Source organism: Aquarana catesbeiana, unplaced genomic scaffold, assembly GCF_042186555.1.
Source record: "Aquarana catesbeiana isolate 2022-GZ unplaced genomic scaffold, ASM4218655v1 unanchor229, whole genome shotgun sequence".
Lineage (NCBI taxonomy): Eukaryota > Metazoa > Chordata > Amphibia > Anura > Ranidae > Aquarana > Aquarana catesbeiana.
Window position 1 is genome coordinate 1,443,533 of NW_027362656.1, and position 15,585 is coordinate 1,459,117.

The 15,585-nt window shown below is 48.9% G+C and overlaps 1 protein-coding gene across 2 annotated transcripts in view; it reads left to right on the top strand.

Moving 5' to 3' along the window:
• Positions 1–8,813: 8,813 nt before the first annotated feature.
• The window catches only part of LOC141121747 (uncharacterized), a 36,926-nt gene continuing 30,154 nt past the window's right edge, over positions 8,814–15,585 (top strand). For both annotated transcript variants that reach the window (XM_073611458.1, XM_073611457.1), the window contains exon 1: positions 8,814–8,925. The gene's annotated coding sequence lies outside the window, so the exon portion shown is untranslated. The remainder of the gene's footprint in view (positions 8,926–15,585) is intronic.

Below are 15,585 nucleotides of genomic sequence, written 5' to 3' on the forward strand. Positions count from 1 at the left end.
GTCTTGCCTAAGAAGACATCTTGATGGTTATTAGGGACATAAAGATTTGCCAGAGTGACCTTGACACCAACAATGCCCTTTAAGAACAGGAAATGACCTTCCAGATCTATAATGTTGTCTAGGTAAGTCCATGGAACGTTACTCGAATGAAGGATAGACACTCCCCGTGATTTCGCTGTCGAAGTGGTCGAGTGATAGACCATCAGGAAGGTCCTATTCTTGAGTATGGGCAATTTGTCGTCTCTAAAATGGGTCTCCTGTATGAAAGCTACATCCGATTTGAGGCGATGCAGATCCTGTAAAAGCATTCGTCTTTTCTCAGGCACACTGAGGCCCTTAGCATTAAGCGAGATCACATTGATAACCTCCATGGTTAGGGTTGCGGAAAGATGGGGATGAAGGAGAAGGGGGAGGGGGGTGAAGTAGAAAGAGAGAAAAAGCGGGGAGAAGGAAAAAGAGCAGAAAACAAACTAAAGTAAAAGAATACTAAGATGGCAGCAAACTATTGCTAATACGCCCACCAGCAAAAACTGGAAAGTGAGCGATGACCTATGCGGGGGTACGGATAGACACAACCAAGATTAGAACTCCGGCTGCCCCTACCCATCCCGACCTTGGAAGATATTGATAACATTAAAACTGAAATTCTAAAAATTATAATGAAAAATTATAATGCAACATGCATAGAAATGGGCGGCAACATTCAGGGAATCAACACATGTTAAGACCCACATAAAACAGATAATTCAAACCTTGCGTCTCATAGTGCAGTAGGCGGTAAAGAAAAGCTCCTGTGCGGAATTTGAAGTGTTCAGGGGGTTGAAGAATATCAGCTCCTCAAGACCCTGATCACTAATGTGAGATCACCATGACCCCCCCAGCAGGGCAGCCATCAGAAATTTTGGGGCCCCTTACATTGCTTTAGGACTGGGCCCCCCCCTGGCCTGACCACCAACATTCCCCAGGGTCCACCCACTGGTCATCCTGCCGAATCCGCTGTGAATGGAGAGAAATACAATTTACAGCTTACCAATACTTAGATGTGGTGGCTGCATTTGGGGTTTTTTTAGGCTTTTTATTTTCTGTTTTCCCCTGGTGATCTGGTCAGTAACACACCTCATGTATTAGAGTGCCCCCCACTCTGGATGAAGGAGCAACAGAGACACCTTTGGACAGCAGGCTGAAGGGCAGGGAGGTGGGGGGTGTTAGATGTAATAGCAGATTTAGGTAAACTAAACAAATTGTAGCCATTCTCCAGCTCACAAGTTATAATCCGTTACAGCAAACATTTTTTTCCCTTTTGGGCTAAAGTGAAAAAATGGAAACTGATCATTGTAAGCACATCTGCCAGTGTAAAACGGTTTGTCTCCAAGACAGTTCGGTCTATTGAAAAACAACAGACTTACTAGCAGGATCACTAGGTGAAAATAACAGAAAGAAACCTAAAAAACAAAATGAATGCAGCCAATGCATTTAATAATTGGTAAGCTGCAATATAATAAATATTTGCTTTCGGGTTTAATACCACTTTAAGTGGATTAAGTTAATAAAGTCATTCTGTTATACATCACATCTATGGGTAGATGATGGGAGTTATACAGACTGGAGTAAAGCTATTTCCAGTGCTGGCAGGGAGAGGGAGGTAGGGAGAGAGCGAAGGGGAGAGAAGGAGGGAGAGAAGGAGGGGGGAGAGAAGGAAGGGGAGGGAGAGAAGGAAGGGGAGGGAGAGAGCGAGGGGGAGGGAGAGATGAAGGGGGGAGAGAGAAAAGGCGGGGGAGGGAGAGAAGGGGGGGGGGAGAGCGAAGGGGAGAGAAGGAGGGAGAGAAGGAGGGGGAGAGAGTGAAGGGGGAGAGAAGGAGGGAGGAGAGAAGGAGGGGGGAGAGAAGGAAGGGGAGGGAGAGGGGGAGGGAGAGATGAAGGGGGGAGAGAGAAAAGGCGGGGGAGGGAGAGAAGGAGGGGGGAGAGAGCGAAGGGGAGAGAAGGAGGGGCGAGAGAAGGAGGGGGAAGGAAGAGAGCGAGGGGGAGGGAGAGAATGAGGGGAGAGAGCAAGGGGGGAGAGAGTGAGGGGGGAGAGAAGGAGGGGGGAGAGAGCGAAGGGGGAAAGCAAGGGGAGAAAAGGAGGGGGGAGAGAGCGAGGGGGGAGAGAAGGAGGGGGGAAATAGTGAAGGGGAGAGAAGGAGGGGGAGGGAGAGAAGGAGAGGGAGAGACCAAAGGGGAGAGAAGGAGGGAGAGAATGAAGGGGAGAGAAGGAGGGAGAGAGAGAGAAGGAGGGGGGGAGAAGGAGGGGGAGAGAGCGAAGGGGAGAGAAGGAGGGGGAGGGAGAGAGCAAAGGGGAGAGAACGAGGGGGAGGGAGAGAGCAAAGGGGAGAGAACGAGGGGGGAGAGGGGGAGGGAGAGAAGGAGGGGGAGAGAATGAGGGGGGAGAGAGAGCGAGGGGGGGAGGGCAAAGGGAGAGAGAAGATGGGGAGAGAGTGAGGGGAGAGAGCAAGGGGGAGAGAGCGAGGGGGGAGAGAAGGAGAGGGAGGGAGAGAGCAAGGGGGAGGGAGAGATGGAGGGGGGAGAGTGGAGGTAGAGAAGGAGGGGGGAGAGAGGAGAGAATGAGGGGGCGGAGAGAAGGGGGGGAAAAAGGGGGGGCGGAGTCAGTGACTTCTCTCAATGTGGTTGTCAGCTCCTTAATCTTCCCGCCCCCACATCCCCTTCACAGACACAACAACAACACACAGGCAGGGAGAGGGGTGGGGAGAAGGGATGTGTGTGAAGCTCAGGCGTGCTGGAGGGGACGGAGCAGCATGGGGATCCTCTCCTTCCAGGACAGCCACACCTCCCAAGCCGCTTGTCACTGCACACTGAGCCCAGGGATCGTCAGGAGGATGGAGCGGCTCAGCGGCAATCAAACGAGGGGAGGAGAGGAGCAGGGGGGTTGAACCATGGGTTTTCCAGGGGGGTTGTAGTCATTTCTGCGCCCCCCTCGAGTACACCAAGTTAGGGGCCAGTGCAGCGGGCGGCACCAATGGGAGTCAGGACTAGTGTAGGGGGAGGAAAAGAGCAAAGGGGAGGTGCCAACTTGGAGCCCAACGTCCTGAAGGACCGGGATGCCTGGGCCCCTTACACTTGTATGGGCTGTACCCCCCTGATGGCGGCCCCGCCCCCCAGAGGGAGAGGGGAACCACCCATCTCCCCCAGGTGGGGACCTCCGATCCTCCCTAGCCACTCCACACATATTTCAGCATCTCCCTAAGCATGAGCAGGGCCTACTACAACTTTGGATCCACCAAGGGGGGTGAGGTGAGAACCCTCAGGGACTGGGCTGTTACACATATGTTATGCTAGTAATACCAGGAGGGGAAGTATGTGGCAGGGAGCATATGCACATCAGCACTGAAATGAAAGCGGCTGGCATAAATCACCTTTTGTACAATAGCTTGTGGTCACCACGGTGACCTCTAGACCATAATCCTGCCAGTCAGACTTGGTTTGGTCCCATAGAGGAGCTTGGGTCAAGCAAGGCAGCTCCCAAATGATTTGTGAAGCCTTCTATGAGCAAACCAATGAGAGGTCCTGGAACCTCAGCAGAAACGCTATAGAAGCAGGTAGCTCATTTAGGCACTAAGTGAATACATAATGAGCATGGTAAGGCAGCACAGGCATGTAAGGAACAATAATGCACTTAGCAGGAAAATAAGAAGACGCTGAAGTCACTGCTATATGAAGATTGTAAAGCAGAAAAAACATTGAGGCACAAAGACCTTGCAACCATAACATTTGTGGTATCCCTACATGGAGGTGGCATAGGGATGCATAAATGAGAGGAACTAAAAGGTGGTTAAAACCTTTTCTTATTTCCACTGAAAGATAAAACCAGGCAGCGCTAAGTGGGTAAACCTCCAGGCAAACCCTTTCAGCAAGGAGCAAGTCAGGCAGGTGTAGGCCAGTGGCGGGGACTACTATGAACGTCCGCCATTAGTCCCACAGCCAGATACTGCCCTGCAAACAGGTAGAAGAAAAACTCTTGTCGTTTATGACTCATGGGACTGCTCCCTGGAAGGGGCTTAGGACCTCCTCCACAATCATTGTTCGCATGTTTGAGGGGGACCCCGGGGCCCAGAAGAACTAGGTCGACCTACCGGGTGTGGGGGAAAATGGAGCCAATTCAGAACCTGGATAGGCTCCAAAACCAGGAAGGTGAACAGCTCCGGTAAGTCTGCAGGCGTACACAGGGTAAAGGAGGCAGAGGTTTTTCGAAAGGTGACCGCCAAAGGGTAGCCCCATCTGTACATGGCACCCTGCTCTCTTGCCAGATCTAGGACCGGACGCAGGCGGGCCCTGCACTGAAGAGTCGCCCTCGAGAGATCAAGAAGAATCCTGATGGGTGCACCATCAAAGTCTACACCTCCCCTCTCCCATGGTTTGCAGATGATCGGTTCCTTCTGAGGGTACCGATGGAATTGACACACCACATCTCAGGGTCTATTGGGCCTAGGGCTCTATGAACCCTGTCGAGTACCACATCTGCCTGTGGAGAGTTTAAGACCCTTTGGAAGATGGCACTCACTGTGGCTGGCAGATCTTCGGTGCCCATTGCCTCTGGGAGACCTCATAGCCGCAGATTATTATTGCGGCTTCTATCTTCCAGGTCCTCCAAGTGAAGTTGAAGGTCCACCATGGGAGTGCTCCAGGGCCACCACGCAGCGTTCGAGGGAGGATAACGAGGACTCACCAGTATCCACCCGCTCCGAGAGAGAGTGGACCACTTGGATGTCCTGGTGGAGCGTCTCCTCCACCCAAATAATCAGGGCCTCAATGTCCTGTTTAATAGGTAGGGCCTGCAGAAGCGCCCGGACATCCCTGTCAAGATGACTCGTCTCCCTGCGGAGCGGGGAAATTGTCACCCCTGACATGACCAGACAGAAGAGTGCAGGAGTCTCTGGTAGAGAATCCAAGACAGAGGAAAAGCCAGGAGAATCAGGTGGGTCCGGCATTAGTTGAGGTCCTAGGCCTGAGCCACGAGGTGCCGCCACAATGACGCCTGGAGAGGTGCGGTACACGCTCTGGAAGAAACGGTGAATCTCCCCCTGGGATGTGTGGGAGCGGGTTGCTCTAGCTGATGATCTGGTCCTGTACCTTTTCACAGCTAGCATGCCGGTAAAACAGACGGTTATATCCGATAATATGTCGAGATAGGCAGGGGAAGGCCAGGAGCTCACAGAAGACATGTCTTCACACAGCCTTGTCCAGACCACACCCCCAGTCTACAATGTTCAACAGGACCTGGATGTCCTGTCACAGATTAATTAATCAGATCTAAACGTCACAGACCAGTGTTTGCTTCACATAAAACAGCACAGAGAAATTGACGAGATGTCAAGATCTTGGTAGGAGACCGAGTTGCTGAGAGGGCTCCCCTTGCGGCCGAGTGCAGCACAACCCTGAAGATGACACAGGGATGCGGTGCTCACAGAAGCACGGGTTGCCTGGAAGTAGGAGCTGGTGTTGGAGGCTTGATAGAGCAAAGTCACTGGAGGCAACGTGCTTAAGGTCCAAGGAGGGGGCCAATGGAAGTCCAATAGGAAATCAGAAGCCAGGCCAGGGGGTCAAACACAGTGAAGCAGTCCGAGAATCTAAACAACAAGTCCAAGTACAGGAGACAGAGGAATGCGTCCGTTAGCCAAGCCAGGGTCAGATGCAGGAAGCAGGCAGGAAGAGTCAAAAGCAAGCCGGTGGGTAAGCCAGGAGGTCCAGAGGAGTAGATAACAAGCCGGGTCGGTACACAGGAGGTCAGGACAACAGGAATCACAATCACAGGAACACAGGAAGAGCTAATGATAATCCAGCGATGTGGCACTGTCAGTGGAACGTTTAAATAAACAAGGCGCAGTATCACTTCGTACGCGCACCGTTCCATCGCAACATTGTTACGCACGCATATTCGTCCGAACGTGGCGCCAGGCGTCCGCCTAGTAGAAACATTGCACATCCGTGTGCGTTGATGCGCGTTAGCGTGACCTTGCCTGTGCTGGTTTGCTAACCTAGCGGGACTATGCATAGGGATGCGCCTATTTCCCTGACACAAGAGTTTGCAAGCACGTAAATCTGCTGTTCTGAATGGTTGTCCAGATTCAAAGATGGAAGTTCCATTACTTGTGAGAGAATATTGGACTTTCAGACATTATTATTATTTATTATTATTATACGAGATTTATATAGCGCCAACAGTTTACGCAGTGCTTTACAATGTATAAGGGGAACAACACAATTACAGTACAGTTCAATACAAAAGGTACAGGAGGGCCCGGCTCGTAGAGCTTACATTCTAAAGGGAGGGGGTGGTGGTACGAAAGGTAATAGCTGTATTCAGGATGGCATACTTTACAAAGGGCCAAAAGTCATCATTCCTAAAGATCGGTGATATTCATTCATGCCAGTCACATTGGTGGAGAAGCATGCTATAGGCAGGCACAAGATACCTTATATTGGCCCAACATGCAAAATGAGATTAGAGACTTTGTTATCCGTTGTTCATGATGCAATGAACATGCACAGGCACAACAGAAAGAACCCATAATGTCACATGTGCTGCCCACCCGGCCTTGGCAGATTGTAAGCTTGGATTTACTGAATTATGGCGGGCAAAATTTTCTACTGATTGTGGATCACTATTCTGATTTTTGAGAGATTGAGCACCTTCCTGACCTGTCTGCTGAAACTACAATCAAGCGTTGTGAAGCACAGTTTGCACGTTATGGCCTGCAGAGTAATCTAGGATAATGAACCTCAATTTGCATGTGAGCAATTCAGACAGTTCTCTACAGATTGGGGGTTTGAACATCTCCCCCACAAGCTAATGGCAAAGCAGAATGAGCTGTAAAGATAGTAAAGAATCTTTGCAAGAAGTCCCAATATGATGGTAATGACCCATGGAAAGCCATTCTACATTGGAGGAACACCCCAACCACAGGTATAGACAGTAGTCCTGCACAACGCTTGATGTCAAGGAGACTGAAGACTTCATTACCTGTGGCAAACAAATTGCTTGAACCTTGTTTGGTTACAGGTGTACTGGAGAAACTGTGACGTAGGAAGCAGATCTACAAACTGACATTTGATGTGTCTGCCAAAGACTTACCTGAGCTAAGAACTGGAGAGTCAATCCGTATGAAGCTGCTGCCTGGCGACAGGACTGGTCACTGGAGACTGGGCACCTCTGCTCAGAGAGTTGCTCCTCACTCATATCTTGTGGATGTGGAAGGCAATCTCTACCGCTGCAATCGAGTGAACCTGCGAGTGGCAGAACAACTCACAGCACAAGCCTTTGAGCATCCTGCACATGATCCTCCTGAGGTGCTCAATGCCCCTAGACCTACAATGCCCCTAGTCCTACAATGCCCCTAGTCCTACAATGCCCCTAGTCCTACAATGCCCCGTGTCCTACAATGCCCCGTGTCCTACAATGCCCCTAGACCTACAATGCCCCTAGTCCTACAATGCCCATATTCCTACAATGTTCCTAGTCCTACAATGCCCAGTTAGGGTTGCCACATCATCCCTTTAATTCAGGACACACATTAATTACACAGGTTCAGAGGCTGATCTAATGCAGATAAGGCACCAAGTGAGTTTAATTACCACCTTATTCAGCCACAGAACCTGTGTAATTAATACGTGTCCTGGATTAAAGGGATGATGTGGCAACCCTATGCCCCGTGTCCTACAATGCCCCGTGTCCTACAATGCCCCATGTCCTACAATGCCCCATGTCCTACAATGCCCCATGTCCTACAATGCCCCTAGTCCTGCAATGCCCCTTGTCCTACAATGCCCCTTGTCCTACAATGCCCCTAGACCTACAATGCCCCTAGTCCTACAATGTCCCTAGACCTACAATGTCCCTAGACCTACAATGCCCCTAGTCCTACAATGCCCCTAGTCCTACAATGCCCCTTGTCCTACAATGCCCCTAGTCCTACAATGTCCCTAGTCCTACAATGTCCCTAAACCTACAATGCCCCTAGTCCTACAATGTCCCTAGACCTACAATGCCCCAAGTCCTACAATGTCCCTAGACCTACAATGCCCCTAGTCCTACAATGTCCCCTGTCCTAAAATGTCCCTAGACCTACAATGTCCCTTGTCCTACAATGCCCCTAGACCTACAATGCCCTGTGTCCTACTGGACCATGTAAGCAAGGCAGAGCCAATACTACGGTCATATCTGAAGGATACCATGAGGATGACATAATGAAGCCACATATACCAGTAAGTTCTTCTGTACCAAACACATCAGCCAGGAAAGAGAGCAGCTCTTCAACACCTTCTGGAGCTGAACAGCATTCCCCAGGCAAAATCACTGTGGCCTTGCGCAGAGTTCGAGTTTCAAGATGGCCAAATAGACTCCATCTGTAGTGTATCTACCAGTATATGTTATGTTTAAGACTGTTCACAATCTGTTTTTAGATTGTTTACACATTTTTAGATTGAATGTAAAAAAAAAGTAAAAAAGGGAGATGTTATGGAGTTCTTATACAAATACAGGGACTCTATGGTAATATACTCCATGGTAATATTGCATTGATTGTACTTCCTGTTTCCTGTTCTGTGTTTGCTGTTCCTGTTATACAAGTCAATATGACTCCCCAAACAGCTTGCAGTGTCTTCATTTCTATACTGTAAAGCGCTGTGTAAACTGTTGGTGTTATATAAATCCTGTATAATAATAATACTTGAAACAGCCGTGTTCACACTACGAGACGTTTCTTCAGCTGCAGTTCCTCTGAGCTCCACAAGGTGGTGATCTCAACCATTAAAAAAGTCTCTATGGAATACAGACAGGAAGTGATGTCAGATACAGACAGGAAGTGATGTCAGATACAGACATGCCATTTGATAAGACGTAGAGAGAAGACGTTGCTGGATTTGGTGGCAGAGGAGGTAATATGTATATTAACCCCTTCAGGAGGATCAGTTGATGATTAATATATCTTCCCTCCAAAGCTGGCCATACATGGTTCAGTTTTATCGTTCAGCCAGCGGGATGAGAGAAAAAAACTGAACCGATTCTCCCATCCACACATTGGAGGGGGATGGGGGAATCCTCCCTGATGTATTCTGACAATGGGGGGCGCTCCTCCGCTCTCAGAATACACAGATCAGTGATGAAGCTATTGGCTGCAGCCGCTGATCGAGTGACTTTTATCCGGCAGTGACCACACATGGATGGAAATGTGACCGATCCCTGCTGATTTTCTGTGTAGTGACCCCGGCTTCCTCTCTTGGATGCGCTCGTCTGTTGCTTGTCCTGACCTTTATCCTGATTCCTGGATCTCCTCCTCATCTCTCCTCCATATCCTCTTACACAGCTTTTCTCCACACCTGCAGTGATCCTGGGGGGTGGAAACTTGGCACCAGCACTCAGCAAAATCCATCCCCACCATTAGGAGCTTTGGAAAAAAAGGGATTCCTTGTCCTTCTCCCCACTGTGTCCCCCTGTCCTTTTCCCCACGGTTTCCCCCTGTCCTCCTCCCCACGGCGTCCCTCTCTGTCCTCCTCCCCACGGCGTCCCTCTCTGTCCTCCTCCCCACGGCGTCCCTCTCTGTCCTCCTCCCCACGGCGTCCCTCTCTGTCCTCCTCCCCACGGCGTCCCTCTCTGTCCTCCTCCCCACGGCGTCCCTCTCTGTCCTCCTCCCCACGGCGTCCCTCTCTGTCCTCCTCCCCACGGCGTCCCTCTCTGTCCTCGTCCCCACGGCGTCCCTCTCTGTCCTCGTCCCCACGGCGTCCCTCTCTGTCCTCGTCCCCACGGCGTCCCTCTCTGTCCTCCTCCCCACGGCGTCCCTCTCTGTCCTCCTCCCCACGGCGTCCCTCTCTGTCCTCCTCCCCACGGCGTCCCTCTCTGTCCTCCTCCCCACGGCGTCCCCCTGTCCTCCTCCCCACGGCGTCCCTCTGTCCTCTTCCTCCCACGGCGTCCCTCTGTCCTCTTCCTCCCACGGCGTCCCTCTGTCCTCTTCCTCCCACGGCGTCCTTCTGTCTTCTTCCTCCCACGGCGTCACTTTGTCCTCCTCCCACGGCGTCCCCCTGTCCTCCTACCCACGGCGTCCCCCTGTCCTCCTACCCACGGCGTCCCCCTGTCCTCCTACCCACGGCGTCCCCCTGTCCTCCTACCCACGGCGTCCTCCTACCCACGGCGTCCCCCTATCCTCCTACCAACAGTGTCCCCCTATCCTCCTACCCACAGCGTCCCCCTATCCTCCTACCCACGGCGTCCCTCTACCCTCCTTCCCACAGCCTCCCTCTGTCCTGCTCCCACAAAGATGACAGGGCGGGTTTTAAAAAGGAAGAGGTGTGGCCTTGACAGGAAGGGGTGGTTCATGTTTAAATTAGTGGGTGCACGAGTTTATTCAGGCCTAGGGCAGCACAAAACCTAAATACACCATTGAATGACAAAGGTGAATGATAGAAGGTTATGCCCATAGAGTATAATGGGAAGCAAAATATAAAGTAATTTGCAGACAAATCTGAGAAGCTCAGCAATTCCCCCTTTCCCACAGCTGTTCCTCCAGTAGAGTAACAGATTGTATGATTGTAATTATTTGGGATTACAGCTGTTTTCTATGGAATGACAGATAAATGATAGAAAGGAATGCCCATAGAGTATAATGGGAAGGTGAGATGTGATCCGGAGTCAGAACCATTAGACATATCAAATCAATCCTTAACAGACATTCTCTCCATGTTCAGTGATGATGTTTAAAATGGAGAGTAATTGGATTATAATTGTTTTCTATGGAACAAAAGAATGAAAGCCCCATAGAGTAGAATGTAGATCAACTTTTTTGCAGGCAAACTTGAATGATATAGCAAGTTAAAGGGACATGTAATGGCGTCCCTATGGGGGGGGGGGACCGGAGGGCTGCTGGCACCCGGGTGACACCCACCAGAGGGTGACACCAGGCCTGGACTGACACTGAACTCCGCGGCTCGCTCTTTCCCTTCCGGGATCTCTGTAATCCCTTTAGCTCCATGTGATGTGCGGGGGAGGGTGGGGGTGGAGGGAGTGACACTGACAGACAGGGTACCCTATCGTCCCCCCACACCCCCACAATCACATCTCTCTTCGACTGCAGCCTGCAGGATCCTCCTCGGCTCTGATGTTCACATACACAGGCCAGGAGGAAGAGGGGGGGAGGAGGCAGAGGAGGGAAACCTGCCCTACGAGGTCTGTAATACCAGCAGGAGTCTTACATGGTGATTGGGAAGGGGGGGTTCTGGGGGGCCTGGACAGGTAACAATTGTGCTTGCAATTGTGCTGGGGGGTTAAAGGATATGTGCTAGGGGGTGCTTTGTTTTGGGTAGGATTGGATTTGTGCTAGAAGGAGGAGGGCCCCCCAGCACAATTCTTCCCCCCTCCCAAAGCACCCCCTAGCACACATCCTCTAACCCCCCCAAATCAAAGATCACAGCCCAGCCCTATCCCCCCAATCCTATCCTGGCTCCATCCATTCCCCCTGCTCCCATTCCAGCTCCATTCATTCCCCCATCCTATCCCGACTTCATCCACCACTCCAATCCCATCCCGTCTCCATCCACCACCCCGATCCCATCCCGGCTCCATGCACCATCCCGGCTCCATCCATTCCCCCCATCCCAACCCGGCTCCATCCACCACCCTGACCCCATCTCAGATCCATCCATTCCCCCCAATCCTATCCCGGATCCATCCATTCCCACCAATCCCATCCCAGCTCCATCCTTTTCCACCAATCCCATCCCAGCTCCATCCTTTTCCACCGACCCCATCCCAGCTCCATCCTTTCCCACCGACCCCATCCCAGCTCCATCCAGTCCCACTGATCCCATCCCAGCTCCATCCATTCCCATCCCTACTCCATCCTTTCCCACTGATCCCATCCCAGCTCCATCCACCACCTCAATCTCATCCGGGCTCCATCCATTCCCCCTGATCCCATTCCTGCTCCTTCCACCTCCCTGACCCCATTACGGCTCCATCCACCATCCCAATCCCATCCACCACAGGGGTAGGGCTGACACCATGTTTTGCCGCACCAGATGGCACCAACTCTAGTGACGCCATTGCAGACATGTATTCCTTCTGAGACAACTGCCTCATTTAAAGGTTTTGCTTTGCCTGTAAATAAGACAGTTGTTTCATGTTGATCAGGATAATCAAACAAATACATTTATATATAAAAATTGAAGAGGCAATCCCGATCTTTGCACTATTCTTTTTACTTCAAATCTTCACATACATTATAAGTAATCTGAGAAAAGCGACTGCACCGTTTTGAACATATCCATGTCCTTCATCATATGAGGAAAAAAGGGAAAGTGGGGGAGGGAACTTGGTGGGACTTTATATGAAACGTATGTGAATAAGTCTCCATTCCTGATTCAGTAGAAACAAGAAGAGAACCATAGTGGGACTTTATGTGAGGAATGTGAGGCAGCAAAAACGCAGTCAATGTAAAAAACACACAAATATTTATTGCTGAATAAAACATAATGGGTAAGAAAATACATTCATTTATTTGTGTCCATAATGACAGCATATAACAAGCATAATATGTACATAAACAAACAAAAGGCGCCTCTAAGTGTAGAAGAAAAGCTGTTTTTAATGTCCCAACTGGGTTAAAAGCACTTACAGGATAGAAGAAATAATCAGGTACATCATGAACGTGGTGAACGGCTGCATTGGAAGGGGTCATGGTGGAGAAAAGTCTTCAGGAGAATGGATGCATGACTAACTGGATTTGTCACAGTCCACAGCAAGATAGAACGCTGGAACGCTCTAATACCAGCGTCGTTGGAAAGTGGAGGAGACGGACCCGGAAGTGATGTCATCTACTGAGAGACTCTGTAACCAGCCTGGACCGCAGCGCAGAACCGAAGAGGGGATGTGACGTCATAAAAAAGGGACGCGTTTCGGAACCATCAATCGTTCCTTTTTCAACCTATGACCATAATAATGACTGGATGTAGTATATATACTGGCGGTGGCCATGGGCGGATGCAGCAATAAACAACAGGAAATAGACAATGGCAATAAGAACATTTTTTAAAAAGGGTTTAAAAATAGTGGAAAGTAAATAAAAAATATGTGATTAAAAATGTGTGATTAAAAAGTTATAGCGTTCTGAGAAAAGATTTGCTGTATAAGAAAGGACAATAGCAGCATGAGTATTCAACTTTAGAAAAATAAAAAGATTTGAAGGCAAGGCTCAAGCAAAGCATATGACAATCAGTAGTAAAGCATGGATATGCGTGCACAGATGCGTAGTACAGGCTTATGGGTTGTATCCAAGCGTGCACACACATATATGACAGCCTAAATATAAAGTTGGAACTGATAAAAAAGGGGCCTATGTATAAAACATTTTTTGATATAGACTATGTTTATGCTAGAACAAACGTAAATGAGCACATACAATCATATATGTATGGGGTGGTAGCATGAATAGGAACATGAATAAGTGTCGATACTAAGAGTAATAAAAAGAAAGATGTAATATCAGAGTATAGCACTAACTTCAAAGTCCTCGTTTAACCCTCCAGGGGCTAAAACATTTAATAAAAAGATCCAATACATTTCTCTTCTGGTAACGTTCAGCTGGGGGAAGGTCTCTAGGCATTGCCTCAATGACCCATACCCTGAGGCCGTCCGTGGACTTATCGTGGAATTGGAGATAGTGTTTGGGAACACTATGGTTATCCAATCCACCTGTGATAAAACGGCGATGTTCACCAAAGCGTTTACGCAATGGCCGGATGGTACGTCCTACATAGAATAGACCGCAGGGACATGTAAGGCAATATACAACATGGTCAGAGGAGCAGGTGTGAAAGCCTTTTATCTGATATGTTTTGCCTTTTACAGAAAGTCTTTCTGGCAATGCGTCACAAAGCGTCAAGTTTTGCAAAGAGGCTTGCGGCATTGGTGCATCCCAGAAATCGCTAAAAAAAAGTGGGTATGTGGTGACCCGGAGGCAAAGGTGTTGCTTTAAGTTTACTGGGCGCTACCTTACTTCTTATATTAGGTGCCTTTCTATAGGCAAATTGGGGTCTATTTGGCAGGGCAGGAAGAAGATGCTCATCTTGCAGTAATAGAAGCCAATGTTTCCTCACAATATTTTCCATCTGTTTATGTCGGGTATGGAATTGAGTAATGAAACGTAAATTATTCTTCTGAGTATTGGAACGTGGGAGAGAATTTTCTATAGAAGATGTATTTTTATATTGCAGATAGGCTGTTTCTACAAGATTGGCAGGGAAGCCTTTATCAAGAAATTTCTCTTTTAAAATTTCACCCTGGATGTCATAGTCCTTACTCAAGGTACAGTTCTTTTTTAGCCGGCAGAACTGGCTCTTGGGTACATTATTTAGCCATAAAGGGTGGTGACAGCTGTTATAGTGGAGGAACAAATTCCCGGCTGTTGGCTTGGTGTAATTTTTGGCATGTATCTCCTTACCAACCCAAAAGAGTTCAAGATCCAGGAAAGCTAGTCTATTTTGGTCAATGACAGAGGTGAATGTTAGACCCATATTATTGGTGTTACAATATGTGACAAAGTCAGAGAATGTTGGTGCACTGCCATCCCATATAATAATCACATCGTCTATATAACGACCATAGAAAACGATGTGAGAAGAAAAAGGGTTATTTTGCCATATGTATTGGTGTTCCCAATGCCCCATGATAAGGTTGGCATATGAGGGTACAAAATGCGCCCCCATAGCTGTCCCTTTTACCTGGCGTAAAAAATCATTATCAAACTTAAAATAATTGTGTGTGAGGCAGAAGGAGGTGGCCTCAACAATGAAGGAGGCTTGTCTCAGATTCAACATGGGGTCTTGACATAGGAAAAACTGTAGGGCATTGAGGCCCACTTCATGTGGTATGGAAGTGTATAAAGATTGTACATCTAAGGAGGCCCAGTAATAACTGGGCTCCCAGGAGTATATGGATAGGATCTCCAATAAACGAACGCCATCTCTAATATGAGACTGAAGAGATTGAGCAAGTGGCTGGAGGAACTGATCTATGTATTGTGAAAAGCCACTGCTGATGCTATCCATAGCCGCCACAATCGGTCGTCCAGGTGGTATATTTGGATCCTTATGCACCTTGGGCAGGTGATAAAAATAGGGTGTAAAGTGTACCTCCTTAACCAAAAATGAGGCTTCTTGTTGAGTAATAATGTTGTCACTTAGTGCTCTTTTAACAAAGGATGTGGCTTCAAGGGTGAAATACGGCAATGGGTCTTTGTTAAGTCTGATATATGTATTAGTATCAGATAGCAGTCGGGTGGCTTCCGAGACATAGTCGGCCCTGTTTTGTATGACTATGCCCCCTCCTTTGTCCGCACTTTTAATAACCAGATCAAAATTGTTGGTAAGTGTGTCAGGGGCTCTTTTTTTCACAATGAGTGAGGTTTAAAGTAGTTTTTATGTTATTACAAAGATCTTGTATTTCCGCATGAACAATGCGATAGAAAGCATCAATACACAAGCCTTTAGAATGGGTGGGATAAAAAACAAAAGTGGGTCTGAAGGTGGTATTCTGAATGGGCGGAAAGG